The 20,816-nt window shown below is 41.4% G+C and overlaps 1 long non-coding RNA gene across 2 annotated transcripts in view; it reads right to left on the reverse strand.

Moving 5' to 3' along the window:
* Positions 1-4,487: 4,487 nt before the first annotated feature.
* Positions 4,488-20,816, reverse strand: part of LOC140622653 (uncharacterized) — a 101,099-nt gene continuing 84,770 nt past the window's right edge. For both annotated transcript variants that reach the window (XR_012022343.1, XR_012022345.1), the window contains exon 6: positions 4,488-4,612. This is a non-coding gene — a long non-coding RNA (uncharacterized lncRNA). The remainder of the gene's footprint in view (positions 4,613-20,816) is intronic.

Genomic DNA, 20,816 nt, shown 5'->3' on the forward strand with positions numbered 1-20,816 from the left:
CACAACACGCTCAATTGATCCAGAAACCATTAGTGAAGGGATTTTTAGCTGGACAGAGCTGAGTTGAAGTACCAGCTGTGCCCCTTCTAGTTGTGGGACTTTGGACCTATTTCTTATTTGTAAAATGAAATGGTGACTACCAGGTTCCCTAACACTATGTATGTTAGAAAATTAGGTTCTTAGTAATGGCTTGTACCAAGAACTCTTTAAGATACTTTCTCTCATAGAGGTAATTAGAATATTGAGCATTCTCAAAGTGCTTCTCTTAGGCACTTGAGGAAACTTTTAGCTAAAGCAATTTTTTTGCAGTAAGAAAAGGCCTTGAGGATACAGGTTCTTTTAATTTCTTCCAGAGCAATAAAAAGTCCAACTAGAACAGTCTGATAAAAAATGATCTAGATTCAAACTCTGGGAACTTTAAGAGGAAAAAAATGATTTGGTAAAGGATTTGCATCCTTTTAAAAGGCAGGTGTTGGAGGGCAGAAGATAGATTACTTAATGTATTCTATTTTAATTGTCCCCAAAATACAAAATCTTGCTTTCACCTCCATCTCTCTAGAGTCTAGTCTCAAGATTAGTGAGCTATAATTGACTTTTAGAAATATTAATCAGTCTGTCACTCCCCTGCAAGAGTTCCCATCCCGCCCCAGATAAAAGTCAGTGTCTTCACAATGACCTACAAAGCCCTATGTGACCTGGCCCCCTGTTAAAAAGATGATTTAATAAAATATAATTATCTTTTACTATTCCCTCTGCTTGGATCATTTTCCAGCATTCCCCATCGAACCCCTCCAGGTACCTGTGTGGCTCCTAACTTCTCCTTCATATGTCACCATGATAATGAGGCAGTTTCTGATCACACCATTTGAAGGGAAGCACCCCGCCCCCTTCCCCAACTCCCTTGTTGCTTCAATCATTCTCGTAACCTTTATCAGCTGGTAATAGACTTTTTTAATTTGACCTTGCCTAGAAGCTCTGTGAAGGCAGAGATTTGGTTAATTTTGTTAATGAAGGACTCCTCAGCTTGGAGGAGCCATGCCTGGATCACAGGAGGCCCTTGATGAGTATGTGTTGACTTGGTAAGGGAGAACATTGAAAGGTATATGATGAATTTGAGAAGATGAAGTTTTTTGACCTTGTCAGGCAAAAGAATTCCTTTTGTGAAATAAGGTAAACTTCAAAGGGGATTTTACTTAAAATCCAATTAAAAAGATGTTGATTAACAGAGAATATATAAGCAACATACAACTAGTTGAGTTTGTAAGTAAAGGGTTTTGAAGTGATGGAGCACTCTTTTCAGTGCTCTTTTTCCCATATTCAGAAAGCTTTGCTTTTAAAGTCACCCTTCTCAGATTCTAAGTACACCCACTCTGGGATTTGCCCCTTCTCTTATACTGAGGGGTGAGGGGTCTGGGCTGAAATTGCCTGTAGAAATGTTGTTTCCCTTAAAAAACAAAACAAAACAAAACAAAAAAACCTCCCACTTCCTGCAGGTACTATACAATTTCCAAAAAAGCGAATTTGCAGCAGACACCACCTACAGATAAGGAACACGCAGCGCGAACTTTTGCCAACTCTGCATTTCTGGTTTAAACACTCTCAGGTCTGCATGTCTCCTTGCTCTCTGCCTGCTGCCCCACATAAGACCCGTATTTCCTACCTCACGATGTGCTGGTTCTCACAACCGACTGCACGCTCAATTCGTCGAGGCAGCTTCCAAGTCTATGGCCTCGTTTCCAGGAAATGCTTATAAAGAGGCTGCCGCCCCTGATCCTGGGAGATTTTTTTTTTTCTTTTTGAAAAAGTGATCTCAACTCTCAAAATAATTAGCTCCTTAGTGCTAATCCATGTGCATTTACAAAAGTGCCATCAGGTTAGGAGAAATAAAGACTTGATTAGGTCCTTATCACTGGATGTAACACCAGGGAGTGCTTACCTGCTGGTTGTATTGGTGATAAGGAGACCCAAGACTCCTCAGGTTTGCTCACTAACCTTCTCTCTTTCCTTGCTTTGAAAAGCATGAAAAACATGTGGAGCTTTCAGAAAACCCTGGAGTCATGGGTTGGTTTCCTTTAGAATGTTTTTTATATTACTTTGGGCTTTTGGCATCTCATTCCCTTTGTTCTCAGAAGTTCTATGGGGGGCAAGCAAATAGTCTCAACAATCCCTCCGTAAACATTGTGACCAAGACATTTACTTTGTAATTTAGGCCACTTCTTTGCAACTCTTCAAATCAAAGAAACTTGGATATGGTTCTCAGGCTCTGAGATATTAAACCACGAACTGAGAAAACAGGAATGAAGACAAGAGAGGACAAATTTATGTCAATGAAATCCCGTGACAACTTACTTGCATTTAGAGATCATGCACATTCTTTCCTTGATGAAAAAAAAATTTTTTAACTGTTCTGAAAATGCTAATGAGACAACTTTCAAGAAATTGACAGTAATGGAAAATTTGAATGTTACAATGATATCTAAAAAGAAAGAAATTATTTCACTCATCTTAATCTTGCAGGAGAGCAGAAAAAAAATGTGAGCAGAGAAATGAGACAGCTGGCAATTGAAGCCTTGGGATTCCTAAACTTTCTCTTTTTTGTTCCCAAATGAACAAGGTTTAAGCTGCCTTCAAGAGAAAGTCAATCTAAAGTCCATGATGACTTCAAAATGAAATCTTAGGGGGCTTTTAAAACTACAAGCTTCAGCTCAGCAAGGTCACTTTCTAAAGTGAAAATTCATTTTAGGGTAATAATTGTAGGGTAAGAAAGGGAAGCAGGGTGGGGTGGTAGGGGTAGGTTTGAATTAAAAGCTACATCATGGACTCCTCAGCTATAGAAGGAAACACTACTCTCCTCCCTGGACAGATCACAGTGGGTGCACTGTGGGAGGCTTTTGTATACCACCTGCTAAAAGCATATGCATCTGTTCACTGGTAGTTGTTTGGCTATCTCCCCTGAAAGTTTAAAGTCTAGCCACGGGGAGATTGCCTTACCCTGGGACACTGTAGCCAGAGGACAGTTCAACTATTTACCAGCATTCTTAGAAAATAGCCCTGATTTATGCTGTTCCTTTATTTCTTTGTTCAGTCTTTACACATACCTTTTGCTTACAGGCTATCTTGCTACTGTTGTGTGTTGTTTCACAAATGTATATTTTGAATTCTAGGTTACACAGCAAGCTTTTGAAGGGGAAGAGATCAACTTTTAGGACCCATGATCTCTGCCCTGCCTTTAAATTGAGAGAGGAGCATGAGGAAGGAACAGTGGCCCAGAGCTAGACTGGAGCCTGAGTGGGCAGCAAGAGCACAGATACCTGGGAACTAGGAAATGAGTGCAAGAAAACCTGGATTGGCAATTCTGAGGGCTGGGCTGGTTGGGAAGACGGGGAGAAGGTGGGAAGCCCAAACCAGTCCCAAGTTCAGAGACAAACTTAAGGTTGCAATAAAAATAAAGAAATGTGACAGAGGGCCTTAAGGAATCCTCCAAGATGTTTGCCACAGCTATCTGAACCTCTGCCTTCTCCAAGGCTATCCACCATCTATTTAAAAAAAAAAAAAAAAAAGACAGCAAGGAGGAATCAAGAAGCTCCTTCTATTGGTATCTATCTCTTGTGTTCTTGTTGGTGTCAATGTTGCAGATGGTCCCTGGATACTGGCTCCATTACTTCCTAACAGAGTGACCTTGGACACATTACTTAAACTTTGCCTTTTATTTCTATAAATAAAACAACGTAATAGGGATAAAAATAGGGATAAAGCTGTCATTAAATTTAAGTTGATGTTGTAGGTGTGTAATAAGAACTTGCTTCATCCCTCCTCCATTTAACATGCTCAGAATAAGTAGTTAAATAGCCATTAAAAAACAGTGGGTTGATTTGAAAGTATAGTAGCTATAAGTCAAATTGCCTGGGTTCAACACTCTTAATAACTAGCTATGTGACTTTAGACAAGATATTTAGTAATTCAGGGGCACCTGGGTGGCTCAGTTGGTTGAACATCCAACTCTGATTTCAGCTCAGGTCATGATCTCAGTGTTGTGAGATCAAGCCCTGCAATGGTCTCCATGCTCAGTTTAAGACCCTCTCTTCCTCTGCCCACCCTCACCATGCACACATGTATACATTCCCTCTCTCTTTCTAAAAAAAAGGGGGGGTATTTAGTGATTCAGTTTGGGATTAGAACATAATAGTGTTCACTTGATAAAGTTATGGTAAAGATGAAATGATATAATGTATGCAGATGTTAACATGAAGATGATGATGACCACAGGAATGGCAGCTTTCCTGACTCTTAGCCCGGATGCGGGTATTTACTGCCTCTGCCTCACCTCCCTCACATACTTCTATTGCTCACGTGTAGACATGACACATCCCTTCCCCCAAACAATTAAACGTACTCTATTTCTCATGAAAAAAAAAAAAAGTGAAACCGGAAAGAACATTTAAAACAAATGTCATTTGATTTTACAGATGACATATTTTTAATGTTACCTGGGGAGATGTTGTCACGGTAAAAAGCTGATACTCTGTGGAGTGTGGTAATTCTTCCATAATGGCTTTTTGAGGAATAGGAGTTGTGTGCTGCTGAAATCCTCCCTTTTTGCATTCCATAAAATCTACAAGAGAAGGAGCCACATGTAATCCAAAATCTTCTGCAATGCAAGTTGGGATCTTAGAACCCCTCCCAGCAACTTCATGCATCTTCTAGGGCACTGACCTTGGGCATGAAGTTGTGTTTTTGCAGATCTGCCTTCTAAAGTATCTTATTTGTGGAGGGAACACTCTGGTAAGGAGTGTCGGCCCACTGAAAATTGCTGTCTGATGGCCATTTTGAACAACACTTTACATTTACTCCAGGGGTAGCTCTTTCCACAGCAAGTTTCCCTGTGGGTTATGGAAGTGGTTTAAATAGCCTTTCTAAGAGCTCTGCACTGCCAACTCTGGAGAGATGCTTTGATTTCTGAAGTTGGACAACATTCATCCAAACAATATCCACTTTTAAGGACTGAACAGCAGTACATCTTGAACATTCATGCTGTTCTCAGCAAGGAGTTGCTTGGCCAGGGTGACGGAAGGTAAGGCAGAGTAGAACACATTGATCTGTTGCCTTAACATTTTTAAACAGTCATATAGAATTAGGATAAAAAGGATATGAGGGTATAAATGAGGAATAGGACATTCCATTTTGGGTCTCTGTATGTAGCTTAAAATGTAGCTATAATGTTAGGGGGAAATCTATAAATGAATCATCTATTTTATTTTGTTTTAAGGATCTATTTATTGGGGTACCTGGAGGGGGACTCCATCAGTTAAGTGTCTGCCTTTGTCTCAGGTCATGATCTCAGGGTCCTGGAGTGGAGCAGCATGTCAGGAAGCAGAGGCTCAGTGGGGAGTCTGCTTCTCCCTCTCCCTCTGTGCTCTCTCTAACAAATAAATCTTTATTTATGTATTTTAGAGAGAGTGAATGGGCAGGGATGGGCAGGGAGCAGTGGGAAAGAGAATCTCAAGCAGACTCCCCATTGAGTGCTGAGCCAGACCTTATGACCCTGAGATCAGGACCTGAGTTGGAATAAAAAGTCAGACACTTAACCAACTGAGCCACCTGGACACCCCTGAATCTTCCATTTTTAGAATGCTAAATGTGAGCCATTGTTTCCTCCATAGGGGGAGTTTTACATTTGTGATATAAACCTTTAGGGAAACTATGGAATGTGAGTGTCTCTGTTTACTTAGGGAAGGGATGTGGTTGATGATAGGGACTTCAGAGTCAGATTTCCTAGGTTGGAATTGTGGCTCTTCTACTTACTGGACAAATTACCCAACTCCGGTGAGCCTCACTTTTCTAATCTGCAAAGTGGGGATTATAGTAGTACCCACCTGATGGAGTTAGGAGGATTAATGACATAATTGTGTAAAACTCTCATAACTAATGCCTGCCATACAGTTAACACTAATACGTCATTGCTATCTTGTTGTTTTTAATATTTTCAGTTATATTTATAACCAAATAAAGTTCAGATTCACTGTTTTAGACCGAACAAAAAAAAATTTTAACAAAATATTAACCAAATTCTGTAACATCACCAATTAGCAGTTGAACAAACGAGCCTGGTAGCAATGAAGCAAAAGCAATCATATCAACACTTAGTGATTTAGAGTTTACAAAATCCTTTTGCCTATGTTTTCCTCAAATTGATCCCCAAATGGTCACTGTTAGAGAGCATTACTCTCATTTTATATATGAGATTATTTGGCTCAGGGAAAGTGACTTGCCCAAGGTTGCACAGGGAGTTAACTGTAAAACCCTGGTCTGTTCCAATTCCTATGCAAATGTGCTTTCCTTTACATTATGCTGCCTTCCACATGCAAGAGATAAACGTTCTTATAATTAGACTATTGGCTGCATATTATAAATAGTGTAACTAATTTATCGGGGAAAGCTAAGGGATTTAAAAACAACACCACAGGTCCCTGAAGCAGCATCAAGTGAACCTGGACGTGACTGCCATTCAAGCCCTGTTCACGTTTGCTCTCCACTCTCATTAGCTGTGGATTCCATGGAATGCTCCACGCTGAGCCAACTGAACATGGATTGCTGTCTGGAGAGCTTTTGGAAATACATGCTTAGAGACAGCACTCAAAAATTCATCAAAAATGGGGGACAGGATGACAAATTGCAAATCCAAAGGATTTATTTAGGTCTTTATAACCTAAGTATGAAGCAAAATTAGGCCTTGAACAGATTGCTATGGCCCAGCCTCCCCACTTGACCTTCAGGGTAGTTATGGAATCTGCAGCTGCCTGAAGGATTTAACCACTGCTTCCCCAATACCACCATCTTTCCTCTTTGCTGTTTCACTTATATGTGCTGCCAAGACATGTCCTCCAGGCCATCAACTATTTGAACGTTACCCATCTTTCAGATCCACCTCAAATTTTACCTCCCCAGACAGAACCCACATTTATAACACCTACTTTTGGATTCTGAAAGAAATGATTTCTTAAATCACTTACATTGCCTTTAATTTTAACTGTTGCACATTTTTTTTTTACATTTATGTGCACTTCCCTTCCCATAGAACCCCTTTTCTTTTTTTTTTAAGATTTTATTTATTTATTCAAGACACACACACACACAGAGAGAGAGAGAGAGAGAGATAAGCAGAGACATAGGCAGAGGGAGAAGCAGGCTCCATGCAGGGAGCCTGGTGTGAAACTTGATCCCAGGACTCCAGGATCACACCCTGAGCTGAAGGCAGACTCTTAAAGGCTTAACGGCTTAAGGGCTGAGCCACCCAGGCGTCCCAGAACCACTTTTTCCTGAGGGCCAGGAACACATTCTTCACTTCTATGTATTTTTCCCAGAACCTTGAATAATGCCCTGTAACTACTAGAAGCACAGCAGATGCTCAATTATCAATTGATTACATTAAAAGATCAGTTTATACATACACACCAGCCATGTACCTGATTAAAATTGCTAAAAGCAAAAGATGCAGAAATCAGCAAAAAATTAAAAACAACTGAAAATATTTTTCAAAGCTCCTGTAATGGGACAGTATTTTCCCTCCAGGGCTTCACTTCCTCTTCAGGCACCCAACATCTGAATCTTTGCTCTTTTTGAGACTCTATAGATGCCCAGGGGTTATTCATCTGTAACCCCTGCTTCCATAGGCTCTCATTCAAAATGAAAACTAAAGGATAGGACCAGCAAGGATGTGGGATGTCACCCTTACAACTCTTTCAGATGCCTCTTCTGACCTACCCATTGTGGATGGGTAGCTCAAGGTAAGAAGGGAGAGTGGAGAAGTTGCTAACCAGGGGGAGAGGGTCCCATTAGAAGTTCACCTGGTTGGTGGGGAAGGTGGCAAGGAGCATCCCATGGAGGCCCCTTGGTCCTCATAAAGAGCACCTGATAGAGGATGAGCTTTCATACCTTCGGGGTGACAGGAAATTGAGGTAGATTCTACATAACAACAGAAAACTGGACCTGAGCAGTGGTTGCCCTTTGTGCTGGGTGGGAGGAAGTTTTGCTGACCTAGGACCTTGAAAGCCTGACTTGAAGCCTCTGACATCAGCACAAATCACACTCCCTGATTCAGGAGTAGCTGGGGTTTCAAGCTTTCGGAAATTGATGTATTCTTTCTTTCCCATTAGATTGTACTTGCTTCATGAGTAGCAACTCTATTTCCCATGCTTCAGTTTCTGCCTCGCCCGGACCACCGTGTGTGTGTGTGTGTGTGTGTGTGTGTGTGTATGTACATACAATGCCATAATTTTGACTGGTATATGTATGGAACCATTATGCTAGGAGCTTCATTACTGGAAGCCATTTCTGTCAGTGACAATGGATTGTAGGTGGCTTCATGGATAGTGGAGATTGGAGTTTAAAACACAAAACTTCAGGCAGAAAAGAGAAGAAAATATTGTTTCATAGTTGCACGCTTACAGTGAAGCTGTGAGGGAAAAAAATGGCAGCAGGACCAGCACACCTCAGCAGTCCTGCTGGTACCCTCCATGAGTGTTTTACACACTGGGTCACAACCCATTCATGACTCATGAAATCAATTTAGAGGACCGCCTCTGTGTTTAAAGAAATAAATACAATAGCATATTAATTTAAAATAATGCTTAAAATTAAATAGAACAGAAAATATGAGACATACCACACTCTAAGAGTATTATTCTGTGAATTTTTGTTTATATACAAGTATGTTCTGATTCATGATAAAAAACATATTTCTTAATTATAGGCTTATAATAGCAAAGTATTAAAAACAGCTGAAATGACTCACAAATAGAGACTTAGATAAATAAATGAGAGTACATATTTCCAATCAAACATTACACATGAAGGTATGGATCTACATTTACTGGCTTGGAGAAATGGGTATGATATGCTGTTAAGGGGAAAAAAGGTAGACTAAACAAATAGTAGAGAATGGTCCTATTTATATAAAAATATGTGATTCATGTGTGTTTGTGAAAAAATAAATAATTGTCTGGTAAGATGTTTGTCAAAATACTAAAGATGTTTCTCCAGGTGGAGTTTCTTTCTCTTTTTTTAAAGATTTTATTTATTTATTCATGAGAGACACAGAGAGAGAGAGGCAGAGACACAAGCAGAGGGAGGGAGAGAAGAAAGCTTCATGCAGGAAGCCTGTCATGGGACTCGATCCCAGGTTTCCAGGATCACAACCTGGACTGAAGGCGGCGCTAAACCGCTGAGCCACCCGGGCTGCCCTCCAGGTGGAGTTTCATTGCATTTTTGTCCTTAATTTCTTTTCCTGTTTAAATTTGAGAAGTATCAATTTTATAATTATACATACTTTTTTTTTTTTTTTTTTTTTTTAGAAAAACACAAAAGAAGAAGTTTGTAATGGAGGATATGTAATGTTCAGTGAGAGCATACAGACGTGACTGCTGGAAAGGATCAGGGAAGAGATATATCATGAACTGAGTGTTACAGGAGAAGGTATGTTTGTTAAGCCTAATAAGGGATGTAACCCAGGTGGGAGTGATGCACAAACAGGTGAGTGGAGGTGAGAGAGACTGTGACACAGTGTGTGTGTGGCTGACAGAGATTCAGAGGAAGAGGATAATTTTCCAAGGATAGAGGGCAGAGGTTGTGAGCTAGGGGATAAATCGTGGAAAACTACCAAAAGATTTTAAGCAGAGGAGGAGTATGCAGCAGCTGCTGTTTAAAGTCCTGCCTATTTCCTACTGCAACATCGATTCTCTATATGCTAATAGCACCTGCCACTCTCAGCCCAAAGGCTTTCTCAGGCTGCCGGAGTGTGTGGCTCAAGTACAGAAGAGGTCAGAGTTCCAGAGAGTTAACCTCTCAGAAGCAGCTAAATATGAACAAATGAGTTGGTGGATAAATACCCCGGCTTTCTTGCCTCTGGGGTGAAGCAACTCAAATATGTTTTATATGTTCCCCAGACCTCTCTGGTAGAATGGAGCCCTAATGCCCATACCAGTAATTTGTTCCTTACTGTGCCCATTATGGCTCTATTTTTTTTTCCCTGCCTCACATTCCTTGGCTCATACTGGTGCTCCTCTCCGAACCAAAATCCTCATACACAAATCTTTCACTCAGAACCAACTTCTGGGGTAATGCAGCTTAAGGCACCAGCTTGTGTTGTGTATATCTCTTTCCGTATGAATATCAAAATAGCTAGAGGTTGTTTCTGTGTGGTGGAATCTTAGGTGGTTTTTTCCTTTCATTTTTAATCTTTGTTTTTTAAAATGCCAACAGTTTACTTTCATTACTCTTATAACAAAAGTAAGACCAAAAGTTATTCTTTTAAAAGAAATATATATATAATTTAATATATATATAATATAATATATATATTATATAATATATATATTTTTACAGCATGGAACTTGTTGAGGTAGCCACTGAGGTATCTCATACTATCTGAAGTGAGAGATAACAAAGATAAAAACTTATACCATGGAAGTAGGAAAAGAGGTGAAGGGTTAGATTTGAGAATTCTAGAGATGGAAAGGGGGGAAAAAGTGCCCAAATGGGTCAAGAGCTCACAGACTTTGGGGAACAAATACTTTAGCAAATACTGAGGACAACGAAGAAGAAATATGTTAAGGGAGAATGATAATATGAGTTTGGAGAAAGAGTTCTTTTAAAATGATTCAGGTGGAGATCTCTACTAGGAATTAGAAATATTAGTCTAGATAGAGGGTTGAGAGACAAAGAATTGGGAATGACAGGTGTGTGCTTGATAGAACAATCCCTGCGGTGTTTAAGATTGCCTTATGAAGTCTGCACAGTGAGCAAGAAGCAACATGAGAACACCATCCTGGGGACTTCATTGTTTATGTTCTGGGAAGAAGAAGAGGAACCATTCAAGAAGACGGAGAAGTGGTCAGAGCTGTAGGAAAAGAGCTCGGAATGAGATGTGGTATAAAAATTAAAGAAGTGGGAACATCCTCTTCTGACAGATGATTTAACAAGGGCAAATGCAGGCAGGCTGACCTGCCCTGAGCTGCCTATTTTGTCTTCTTCTTCCCCTTCATCACTGGTCGTATTCCATCTGTTTCCACATAGGCTTGGTCCCTGTTGGTTCACTCTGGTAGGTAGTTCCAAAAGCAAAGCAAGTCAAGGTATTTTAAGAGAACCAATTTCTAGCCACCATTTTAAAAAGTTATCTTTTCTAATTACTGAAAAATAGGCACAACAAGCATCCCTGAGCTTCACATCATCTCTATATAGTTTTAAAGTAATTAAACAATGAGGCCATTAGGCTGAGGTGGCTCTAATGCCTTAGTGGCCTGTGTAAGCAAATCAAAAAGCCAGCTAGCACCAGTGCACTTAAGAACAACCACTTAAAAACAGCCAACTAGGCTTTCCCAAATAAGGCAAGTGCTTAAACTATAGTCAAATAATTTCCTTGCTTCCTACAGTTCTTCTCTATAGAAACCTCTCTCTCAGCTCCTGCTGGTGGAGCACTCCTCACCACTTTCAGTTTGGTGCTATCTGATTTGAACCAATGCAAGTTCAAGTCAACTCTTGAAAATTTTACTGTGCCAGGATCCCTGGGTGGCTCAGCGGTTTGGCACCTACCTTTGGCCCAGGGTGCGATCCTGGAGTCCCAGGATCGAGTCCCACGTCGGGCTCCCACATCGGGCTCCCGGCATGGAGCCTGCTTCTCCCTCCTCCTGTATCTCTGCACCTCTCTGTCTCTCTCTATGTCTATCATAAGTAAATAAATAAATCTTAAAAAAATTTTTTTTTTACTGTGCCTCAGGTTATCTTTTAAAGGAATGATCACATCTGTTTAAAGTAACTGAATATTCAATAATTTGTATTTTTGAATCACCATGTGCCTTCATCAAAGGTTGAATACAAATGGACTCATCAGCATGAAAGGGATCCTTCCAAACCTCTGAGCAAGACTTCCTTTTGTTGTTGGCCATCATCTTGTCCCCTCAGAGAGCCTTGTGATTCCTCAGTTCATAACCCACTAGAATAGTTCACCCCTAGAAGATCCTAACCCCTGTACTCTTCTTACAGGCAATCTTAACTCCAGCCTAGACCTCAATCACAGGTAATTCTGGGAATAAAGGTGGCCTCTGGGCCTCTAGGCACAAAGTCAGAGAGGCAACGCTCTGGCTTAGGGCTCTCCCCTTACGGGAGGTAGAAAATTGCTCTTAATATTTAAGACTTCCCAACTCCTGGAGGTGTGTATTTCATCCAAAATAGTTTAAAAACTATAAAACCAGAGGAAACAGTTTTGAATGAATATAACTTTTGAGTGACTTTAAAAAATGATTTTACTCAGAACACACAGAAAAAAATAAATCATTTTCAAAATGGTAAGGAATCAGGGTTTTCTAAATTTGAAGTTGCTCCTAATGATTTAACGTAGCTGGAGGGAAAATGAAGTCTCTTCCTGTCACTGACAGATCGTTCACCAGGAAAGGTAAAAAGGCACATACACCTAAAGAACAAAGTTTGGTGTTCATAAGAAACGATGGTCTTTCCTAAAATGAAGTTCCAGCTGAAATGTAAGAAGTCAGCCAGAGGCAATGAGTCCAAGAGTTTTTGAAGAAGGCATCAGAGAGGAGTGATAGAGATGCAAATTTCTAGCTGTCTGTACAGCTTCAATCCAGCGGAGATCTGGGTTGAAGAGAAACTATTTCTTCCGGACTTTAGTGTCTTGTATCTGGAATTCAAAAAAACAAAAAAAAAGTTGGCAGGAAAAATAGAGACAGCCCAATTTGGGAGCCAGTTTGAGCTGCGCCTTGGAGAAAGTTCCACTAACTTCATCTTCCCTGTTAGAATTCAGAAAAGTTCCTCCTTTGCACCTTAGATCCACCTTCATCTTCTTCCTCAGGTAAGCAAAGTCCTGGGACAAGGTCACCAAGCACTCCTTGGTTTGTGAAGCTAGGGGTGATCTAAGGAATTCCCTTAACCAGTAGACAGTATGTGAAGTAGATAAAAATGCACCACTCTCCCTCTCTCTTCCCTTACATGTTTGAAATAAACAGCGTGTCCTTTTTCTGTTGAGGATTTTATTGCAAAATACTACAGAAAAACACCTGGGGAGTAACAAAAATAACTGCACTGACAGCATTAATTTTCAAGAAATCTTCAAATCCTTATTGTCTTTGTCCCTGTTCTGAAATGGGAAGCAGAGGGAGCTAGTCAGCTTTGGGCCATCAGAGACATGCTAAGTTGTGCTTAAAGAATCAGTCCCGGGGATCCCTGGGTGGCTCATCGGTTCAGCACCTGCCTTTGGCCGAGGGCGTGATCCTGGAGTGCTGGGATCGAGTCCCACATCGGGCTCCCTGCATGGAGCCTGCCTCTCTCTCTCTCTCTCTCTCTCTCTGTGTCTGTGTGTGTTTATCATGAATAAATAAAATCTTAAAAAAAAAAAAAAGAATCAGTCCTATTAAACCCTACCTGCTAGACAGATGGTTCCCATCCAGCGTTCTGCACCATTGCAACTACTGATTATTGGCACTAATGTCTACCAGCAAAGCGGCTCTGCTTGTTGTTTATCAGCTGTTTGGGACCTTCTGCTTTGCCAGGGTTGCAAGGCAGCAATCCAGACATGTTCTGCAGTAGAGGAAAAGGTGAGAGCGCTGTGTGGAATGTGAAAGCCCAGGGGAGGAGGTGAGAAGCAAATCTGTTCAGTCATAGAAGGAGAAAACTTAAGTACACACTCATATGTGTGTGTGTGTGTGTGTGTGTGTGTGTGTGCATGTAGTAAAAGGAGAGAAAAGAAAGGGAACTGTAGTTTCCTCCCCTGGACTTTCCCTCCTAGTCTAATGTCACCCTTGGGACCATCTGCAAATGTCTGTTAATATGTCAGCCTACATTCTAGGATCTCTGACCTGTGCTTCTGTCCATCTGCTATTTCCTTTGGATTCTTACAAATGTCATAACCCTACCACCTGTTTCATTGACATGTCAATAGCTTGCTGGTGCTGTGACTCTTGATCTTCCCTGCTGAGAGATAAATTGTGTAGAGTCACACGATTAAGCCATTAATAGCAACTAGCCCTTATTGAGCACTTACTGTATACTGGCATTCTAGTAAGCATTTTATCCATAATAACCTAACAAAGTAGGCTTTGTTTTCTCCATCTTATAAAGGTCAAGTGCATGAAGGTAGCTGATAATTGGCCAAAATAAGATTTAGCTATAGGAAGCCTGAGGCCTGGGACGCCTGGATGGCTCAGCGGTTGAGCTTCTGCCTTCAGCTCAGGGCCTGATCCTGGAGTTCCAGGATCGAGTCCCACGTCGGGCTTCCTGCATGGAGCCTGCTTCTCCCTCTGCCTATGTCTTTGCCTCCCTCCTCTCTCTCTCTCTCTCTCATGAATAAATAAATAAAATCTTAAAAAAAAAAAAAAAACGAAGCCTGAGGCTGCAGCTGTGTTCTTCATCTCAATACTCATGCCCTTCTCCACATGACTCCCACAGTTTCCTGTTCTGAGTTTCCATCTGCCCAACTGTCTGGCACTTCCCTCCCCCAACTTTTTAGGATCTGCTGACTCAAGCCCTGGTTCTGTTGGCTTTGTTCTCTTTATTTCCCCTGTAATATATTCACTACATGGCTATTCTTGCTTGGCTTCACTTTCTATGCTTCTAAGTCAATATTTTAGTCAAATATGATGCACTGCCATTTTGGAAAAAGTGCCTCCATAGCCAATCATGCTGGTCTTTCTATCTGTAAAGTGGGATAAGGAAAGAATCTACCTCTCTACCTCCTGTGAATACTATGAAGATTGAAAGATAAAATATACGTAACACTCAACACAGTGCCTGACACAATATGAGTGCTAACTATTTTTGTTATTTGCTTACTAAAATAGCCCAGAGGCAATAGTATATTCATTTTTTGGATGGAAAAAAATGGAGCATAAGTGGCTAAATAACTTGGCTCAAGGAAATGTTACTAGTCACTGGCAGAGCTGGGTAGAGTTTATGTGTTAATATTCATCTCCTCTCTCAGCTCCTGCAGAGCGGCTCCCTGCAGACCCCATCAACTTCCTACATTGTTGGGTATCCCACTGCCTTTCTGTTTATGGTTTTGGGGTTCACTTCATATTTTCAGTTAATTTGAAGAGCAGAGATCATTTGTATTCCATCTAAGATGATCAGATTCTCAGGTTCACCCTAAGATCATTCAAGGGCCGTCAGTCTTGGGAGCTACAAAGGCTCACTTTGGGTGTTCATAGGATGGTATATCAGTGTCAAACATTCAAAGAGGGCAACAAAGAGCCTGATGCAGGAAATGTTTGAGGATGTTCAGTCAGTTGTGTGGTTCACTTCAGTAATAGAGGAAGCGGACAACTGAGAGTGGGGGAACCCAGTTGCATAGGAAATAAAAGTACCAGAGAAGCCTGGAAGACTGTAACAACTCTGTGTGACAAGACACTCCATTCCAAGATCAGGGACAGCTATGCTGGACAAGTATTTCAGGGGAGGAACATTGTGGAGCAGAGCAGAAAAGAGCAAAGGGAAGTGTGCTCCTTTCATCCCTTCTCCAAGTGTACCCTGGGTAAAAGCTCTAACTCAATTTAAATAACGCTTGTTCCTATAGAGGGGGCTTGGAATCAGGAGGATTTTGCCCTAGGAGAACCTTTGTTTTTACCTTAAAAATAACTAGCATTTCCATGTAAGGAAAAAAAAAGCAATATTGCTTCATATGAGATTCTCTAAGGTTTAGGCAGGTTTTTTTTAAAGATGAAGAAAAGCAAATTACTTTCTTATTTACATTTATGCTGTCACCCCTACACCCAGCAGTAGCTTAAATGTAAGAGGAATCCAGAATAATAGAACAAAAATCTGATGCAATGCCTGATTAAAAATGCAAATTTGAATTTGCCAGCGATCTTCTAGCTAAGCAGAGTAAACAGGGAAGGAGAAAAGGCAGCTTAAGGTTGGTTAGATAATTGAAATGATCGTGTGTGCTGAAGGAAGTAAGGAATGTGGAGTCCGGCCTCTGAAGAATAAAGAGAGACTGGGTAAGCCCTGGTGACTCAATGGGTGGAGGGGGCTAGTCAGGTTCCCCAGAAGGATGCTTAGCAGAGTTTAGGTTTTTTATTTCCACGGATTGAGTCAGTGACACTTGGAGGAAATCCAATGAGCAGATTCTAACTGGACACCGGGATGCTCATTTCCAAGGTAATAAAGATGTATAAAGAAGATGGCATAACCTTGCAATATAACAACTACACATGCAAAAAGTGAAGTAAGATAGAGGATGTACACACCTTGAAGAAAACCGTAGCATATTTGTGGGAAATAATGGTGCACAGGGGAAGTGCTAGGGGACCTGGACTAGTGGGGTGGTCAGAAAGTCTTTTGGGAAAGGACAGTGGTTTCGTTGAGTGGGATAGAAATGAAGGACAGGAAAGATCATGGATGAGGTGAGAGACCATTGCTTTTACAGACTCAGAACAATATAGGAGCAACATCAGTGGTGACGGCAATGTCAGAGAATCTTGTTGTGTCCCTCGTTAGTGTAATTCCACGTGTCTTCCCAGCCCAAACCTTCACGGCTTAAGTCTGCCCATGGAGCTGGGGCACTGGTTGTGGTGGTGGTGGCGGTGGATACATGCACTCCTTGGAGTACTTTAAGCTGGAGGAGGCTTCACTGAGCTGGTCTGAGACTGCATTGCTGGGATGCAGGGGCCATGCCTAGTGAGGAGGAGTCATTGATCCTCTGTGAGCTGACACTGAAGACACAGAGCATGACACCTAACGCGGTGGAAAGGCTCAGCAAATATAGAGATGACAGGGTCAGGCCTGAGAAAGAGGCCCAGTCGGGTGGTTGAGGAACTGGTCTTTAAATTGAAGGTAAATATCAAGATACTCTTATATGTGTGTATAGGAGGTCGGCTGGGGACAGCTTCTTTAGAAAAGGGGGGGGGGATTAGAAAATTGTCTACAAATTATGTCATTTAGTATATTCCATACTATGACTCACGTTTTCATTCCCAATTCTCTTACACTTTGTAGTCTAAGCAAGGGACTCTTAATATTCACCGGAATCACGGAGTGAGGTTATTAAAAGTGAGTCTAGGTCTAGGTAATCAGGGCTACCCTCAGAGATTCTTATTTAGGGACCCAGAGGAAAAGATTTCTTGCTATCCTTCCAGCCAGGAGGGGGAGCTTGCGTTGATTTAGTTAAACTGGGGTTCTCTTTCTTTAATGATGCTTCCTCTATGCTTGTTCGTGGGATTTTCGTTCTGTTAGGGATGTTCTCCCTTGATATCTCTGTTGAAATCCTTACTTTAAAAACAAAACACTGATAAAGGTAGTAGATGCCCAGTTTATCTTACTAGTTTGCTCTGCTTCCTAGGGCCCTTAGGTCATTCAGGCTCTGTGATGACAGGGAATTGCTTTGTGCCCTCCAGGGGTTGAAGCGCTCACAGTGCTACAGGACACCAGGAGAGGGCAGCAGAGAGCTGGAGAGACCTTTGGTAGAGGCCCCAGGAAGCAGGCTGAGAGCAAGCCAGAAGCAGGTGAAGGAGGAAATATGTGATCCTTTAGGAGGCGCAGGGTATGCCAGTTGTCTGTGGTCCATAAATTAACCAAAGACCAGAGTCATTATTCAGACGAAAAACTGAAATCGATAGGGGATGCAATAGGGAGTGGCAGTTTTAAAACAGGAAGAGATGAAAATAGGCTCTGAGATATTGCAGGGAGCCTATGAAGGCAAGGCAGCCTGTGGGGTGATGGTGGTTCAATGACTGCTCATGAGACCCAGGGCCCTGGTGAGTCTAGGTCTAGGTACAAATCCAGATCAAGAGAAAATGCTTGAAAGGCTGAGCATACTGTTACAACCTAGGGATGCATGTGAACTGCACAGAGAAGACTATTTGGGGTAAAGATTTCAGGGAACTGGAAAAGTCCTGACATTCAAGGAGGGCATAAGAGGTCCCTGCAAGGTCAGTGCTTACGCTCTAAGGAAAAAAATCTTTAGAAGGACAGGCCAGGACCTAGGGGTGTTATGTAGATCGAGGCACACATGGAGAATTTAGCATACAGGGCAGGTGAGCTGGAACAACACCTTTAGAGGAAGCATTTCCCAGCCAGTTCTGCAAGGGCTTGAAAATGCCACAAGATTTTGTTATTATTGGTAATGCCTATTTGAATACACCTTGGGCCAAAACTTCCAGAATGTAGTTTAGCACCATAGTGCTTAAAGTGTGGTCTGCAGACCAGCAGCATTGGCATCACTTGGGAGCTTATTAGAATTTAGAATTTCAGATCCCACCTCAGACCTGAATCAGAATTTGCATTTTAACAAGATTTTAACAAGATTTAACAAGGTGATTCCTATGCATATTATGCATATTTTAAAGTTTGAGAGATACCAATCTAGCTGCAAGTCCAGACAGGGTTGGGTGGCACTGATGCCTATAGAAGATTAATAAGGGCATCCTGTAATAAGAAAGTCAGGGGAAATGTCTGCATTTGAATGACAGTAGGTGGCATTCTTACCAATAGATAATGTAATGGTACTTTCTTTGGGTTTACTTTTCTTGAACTATATTCGATTCCTTATAGTTACATACAAAAATCAACCAACCGATACCTTTTTCCAGGGCAAACTGTACCCTACTGCAGACTGAAAGAAATCAAAGTTGAAGGCATTGTCTGAGGTGAGCAGGAGGTTTCTAGAATATTTTTGCTATATGTGACCCAAGGACCTCATGACCAGAAACTAGATTTTTATTTTTTAACTTTTAAAAAGTAAAAATGTTTTTAAGGTAAATAAAAGCAATTCAACTTTTAGACAGGGGACCATTAATACTAACATTGCAAGAGGGTTTCTGTTTGTATGAATTTCTTATTGCTGTTATAACAAGTTGCCACAAATTCACTCACTTAAGACAATATAAATGTATTCTTTTACAATTCTGGAGGTCAAAGTCCAAACTGGGTCAACTGTGTTCACTGGGCCACAGTCAAGGTTTCAGCAGGGCTGTTTTTTTCTGGAGGATCCAGCACATAGACTGTTCTTAGTCTCTTCCAGCTTCCAGAGGCTGCCACTGGCATCCATTGCCCTCTCTGGCTCCTGGCCCTTTCTTCCATCTTTGAAGCCAGCAGCATAAGCATCTTGCTCCTGTGGTTATCATGTTGTTCTCCTCTTCTGTATCAAATCTTTCTCCAATTCCCTCATATAAGTACACTTGTGATGACATTTAGATCCACTCAGATAATGAAGGCTCATCTCCTCATCTCAGGATCCTTAGCTTAGTCACATCTCCAAGGCCACTTTTTTTTCCACAGAAAGTAACATTTGTGGGGTCCAGGAATCAGGGCTTAGTATTTGGGAGGGGCAGTATTCAGCCAACCATAGTGTTTAATGAAGATGTTAACAAATAATATAAATACACTCTTCCATTGCTTAGAGTAGCCTAGCCTCTTTCTTAGTATTGGAAAGTCAGATTCAAATCAGAAAATGACTTGGAAAATAGAGAATGATTGCACAAGGAGTGGCTTTTTTGTGTGAGCCACAGTGAGCCTTGAGGAAACACCCTACCCCACAGTGTCCCATCATTGTACTGGATCGCTCATGTGAACCAGAGGCTGTCTCCTCTACTCTGGCCTAGCTTACACAGCCATAATGCTCTCTCAGACATGCGTTTTCTGCACTGGCCCCCTCCTATAGCTCACGAATTCTTTCTTTGGATGTATAAAATTATAGAAGAAGCCCCAGGTTTGGGGGCTCATGAACCATTTAAGAGTATGGTCCATTCTGGTCCAGGGAAGATAACAGCTCTGGAAAACAAAACAAAACAAAAACAAAAACAAAAAAACAGTACAAGTAAAATGCTAGTAGCATAATCTTAGGATATTTTGGAGCTTTGGAGCTTAGAAATTACCTAGTCCAACCCCTAATTTACTGATGAGAAATAAGTCCCAGAGAGACAGTGGTAGGTCCAGGGCCATACTTTGATTTGTTATTTAGTCAGCTGCCATGTCTAAGAGTTATAAAGAGGAATAGAATGCAAAAGAAGGAAACAACAGATGGGACCCATGGATCTAACTGGCAGGAAACTCCAACATGTCCACTGGAAAGTAGGCTTTGAGAATTTCTGAATTCAGACTCCAATGCTCTGTAGGCTATGGACAAGCCTGGAAACCTGGTGCTATCCCTCCAACACTGATGAAGTAGGAAAAGTCGCATTTGTTCCCCAGTACAAATCAGAAAAATAAAATCTGGCTCTCTCTTTTTCAAACTAGAGAAAAAGTTTGCTTACCTCCCTAGAGGCAAGCTCTCTCTCAGTTAGGTAGCAACTTGTTGCCAGCCCAGCCCTCTGGGAAGCAGCAGAGTTGCAATAGGCAAGTCCCCTCCACTCCCACGAGAATCCAACAGGGACATGTATGGGAGCTGGTGGACGTCATTGCTATAGCAACATGGATCAGGGTAGAGGAAGCTCTTCTTCCTTCACGCTAAGCACCGATGTGCCTGAGCTGAAAGGAGAACTGAACTGACTGTTCCCCAGGGGGGCTTGGGGCTGAAAAAGTGATGCCATTGACCCTCTCCATATGTACCATACATCTATCTTTACCATATGCCTTGGCAGCCCACTGTTCTCTACTATATGTCAAACACATTCAAAATCTTCTTTGCGGCTCTCAGAATATGCTTGGGTACAGTATGATCATGGTGGCAAAAAGCTATGAAGTTCTGAGTCATTTTTGTCATGCTAATTAAAATCATAATCCAGTGATCTTAGGTCTAGGCATATATTTCAAAATACCTCAGATAGAATGGGACTCCTTAGGATTTGTTTTCCTGAGTAACTCAAAGGAGATTAAAGCCT

This window comes from Canis lupus, chromosome 32 (genome assembly GCF_048164855.1).
Source record: "Canis lupus baileyi chromosome 32, mCanLup2.hap1, whole genome shotgun sequence".
NCBI lineage: Eukaryota > Metazoa > Chordata > Mammalia > Carnivora > Canidae > Canis > Canis lupus.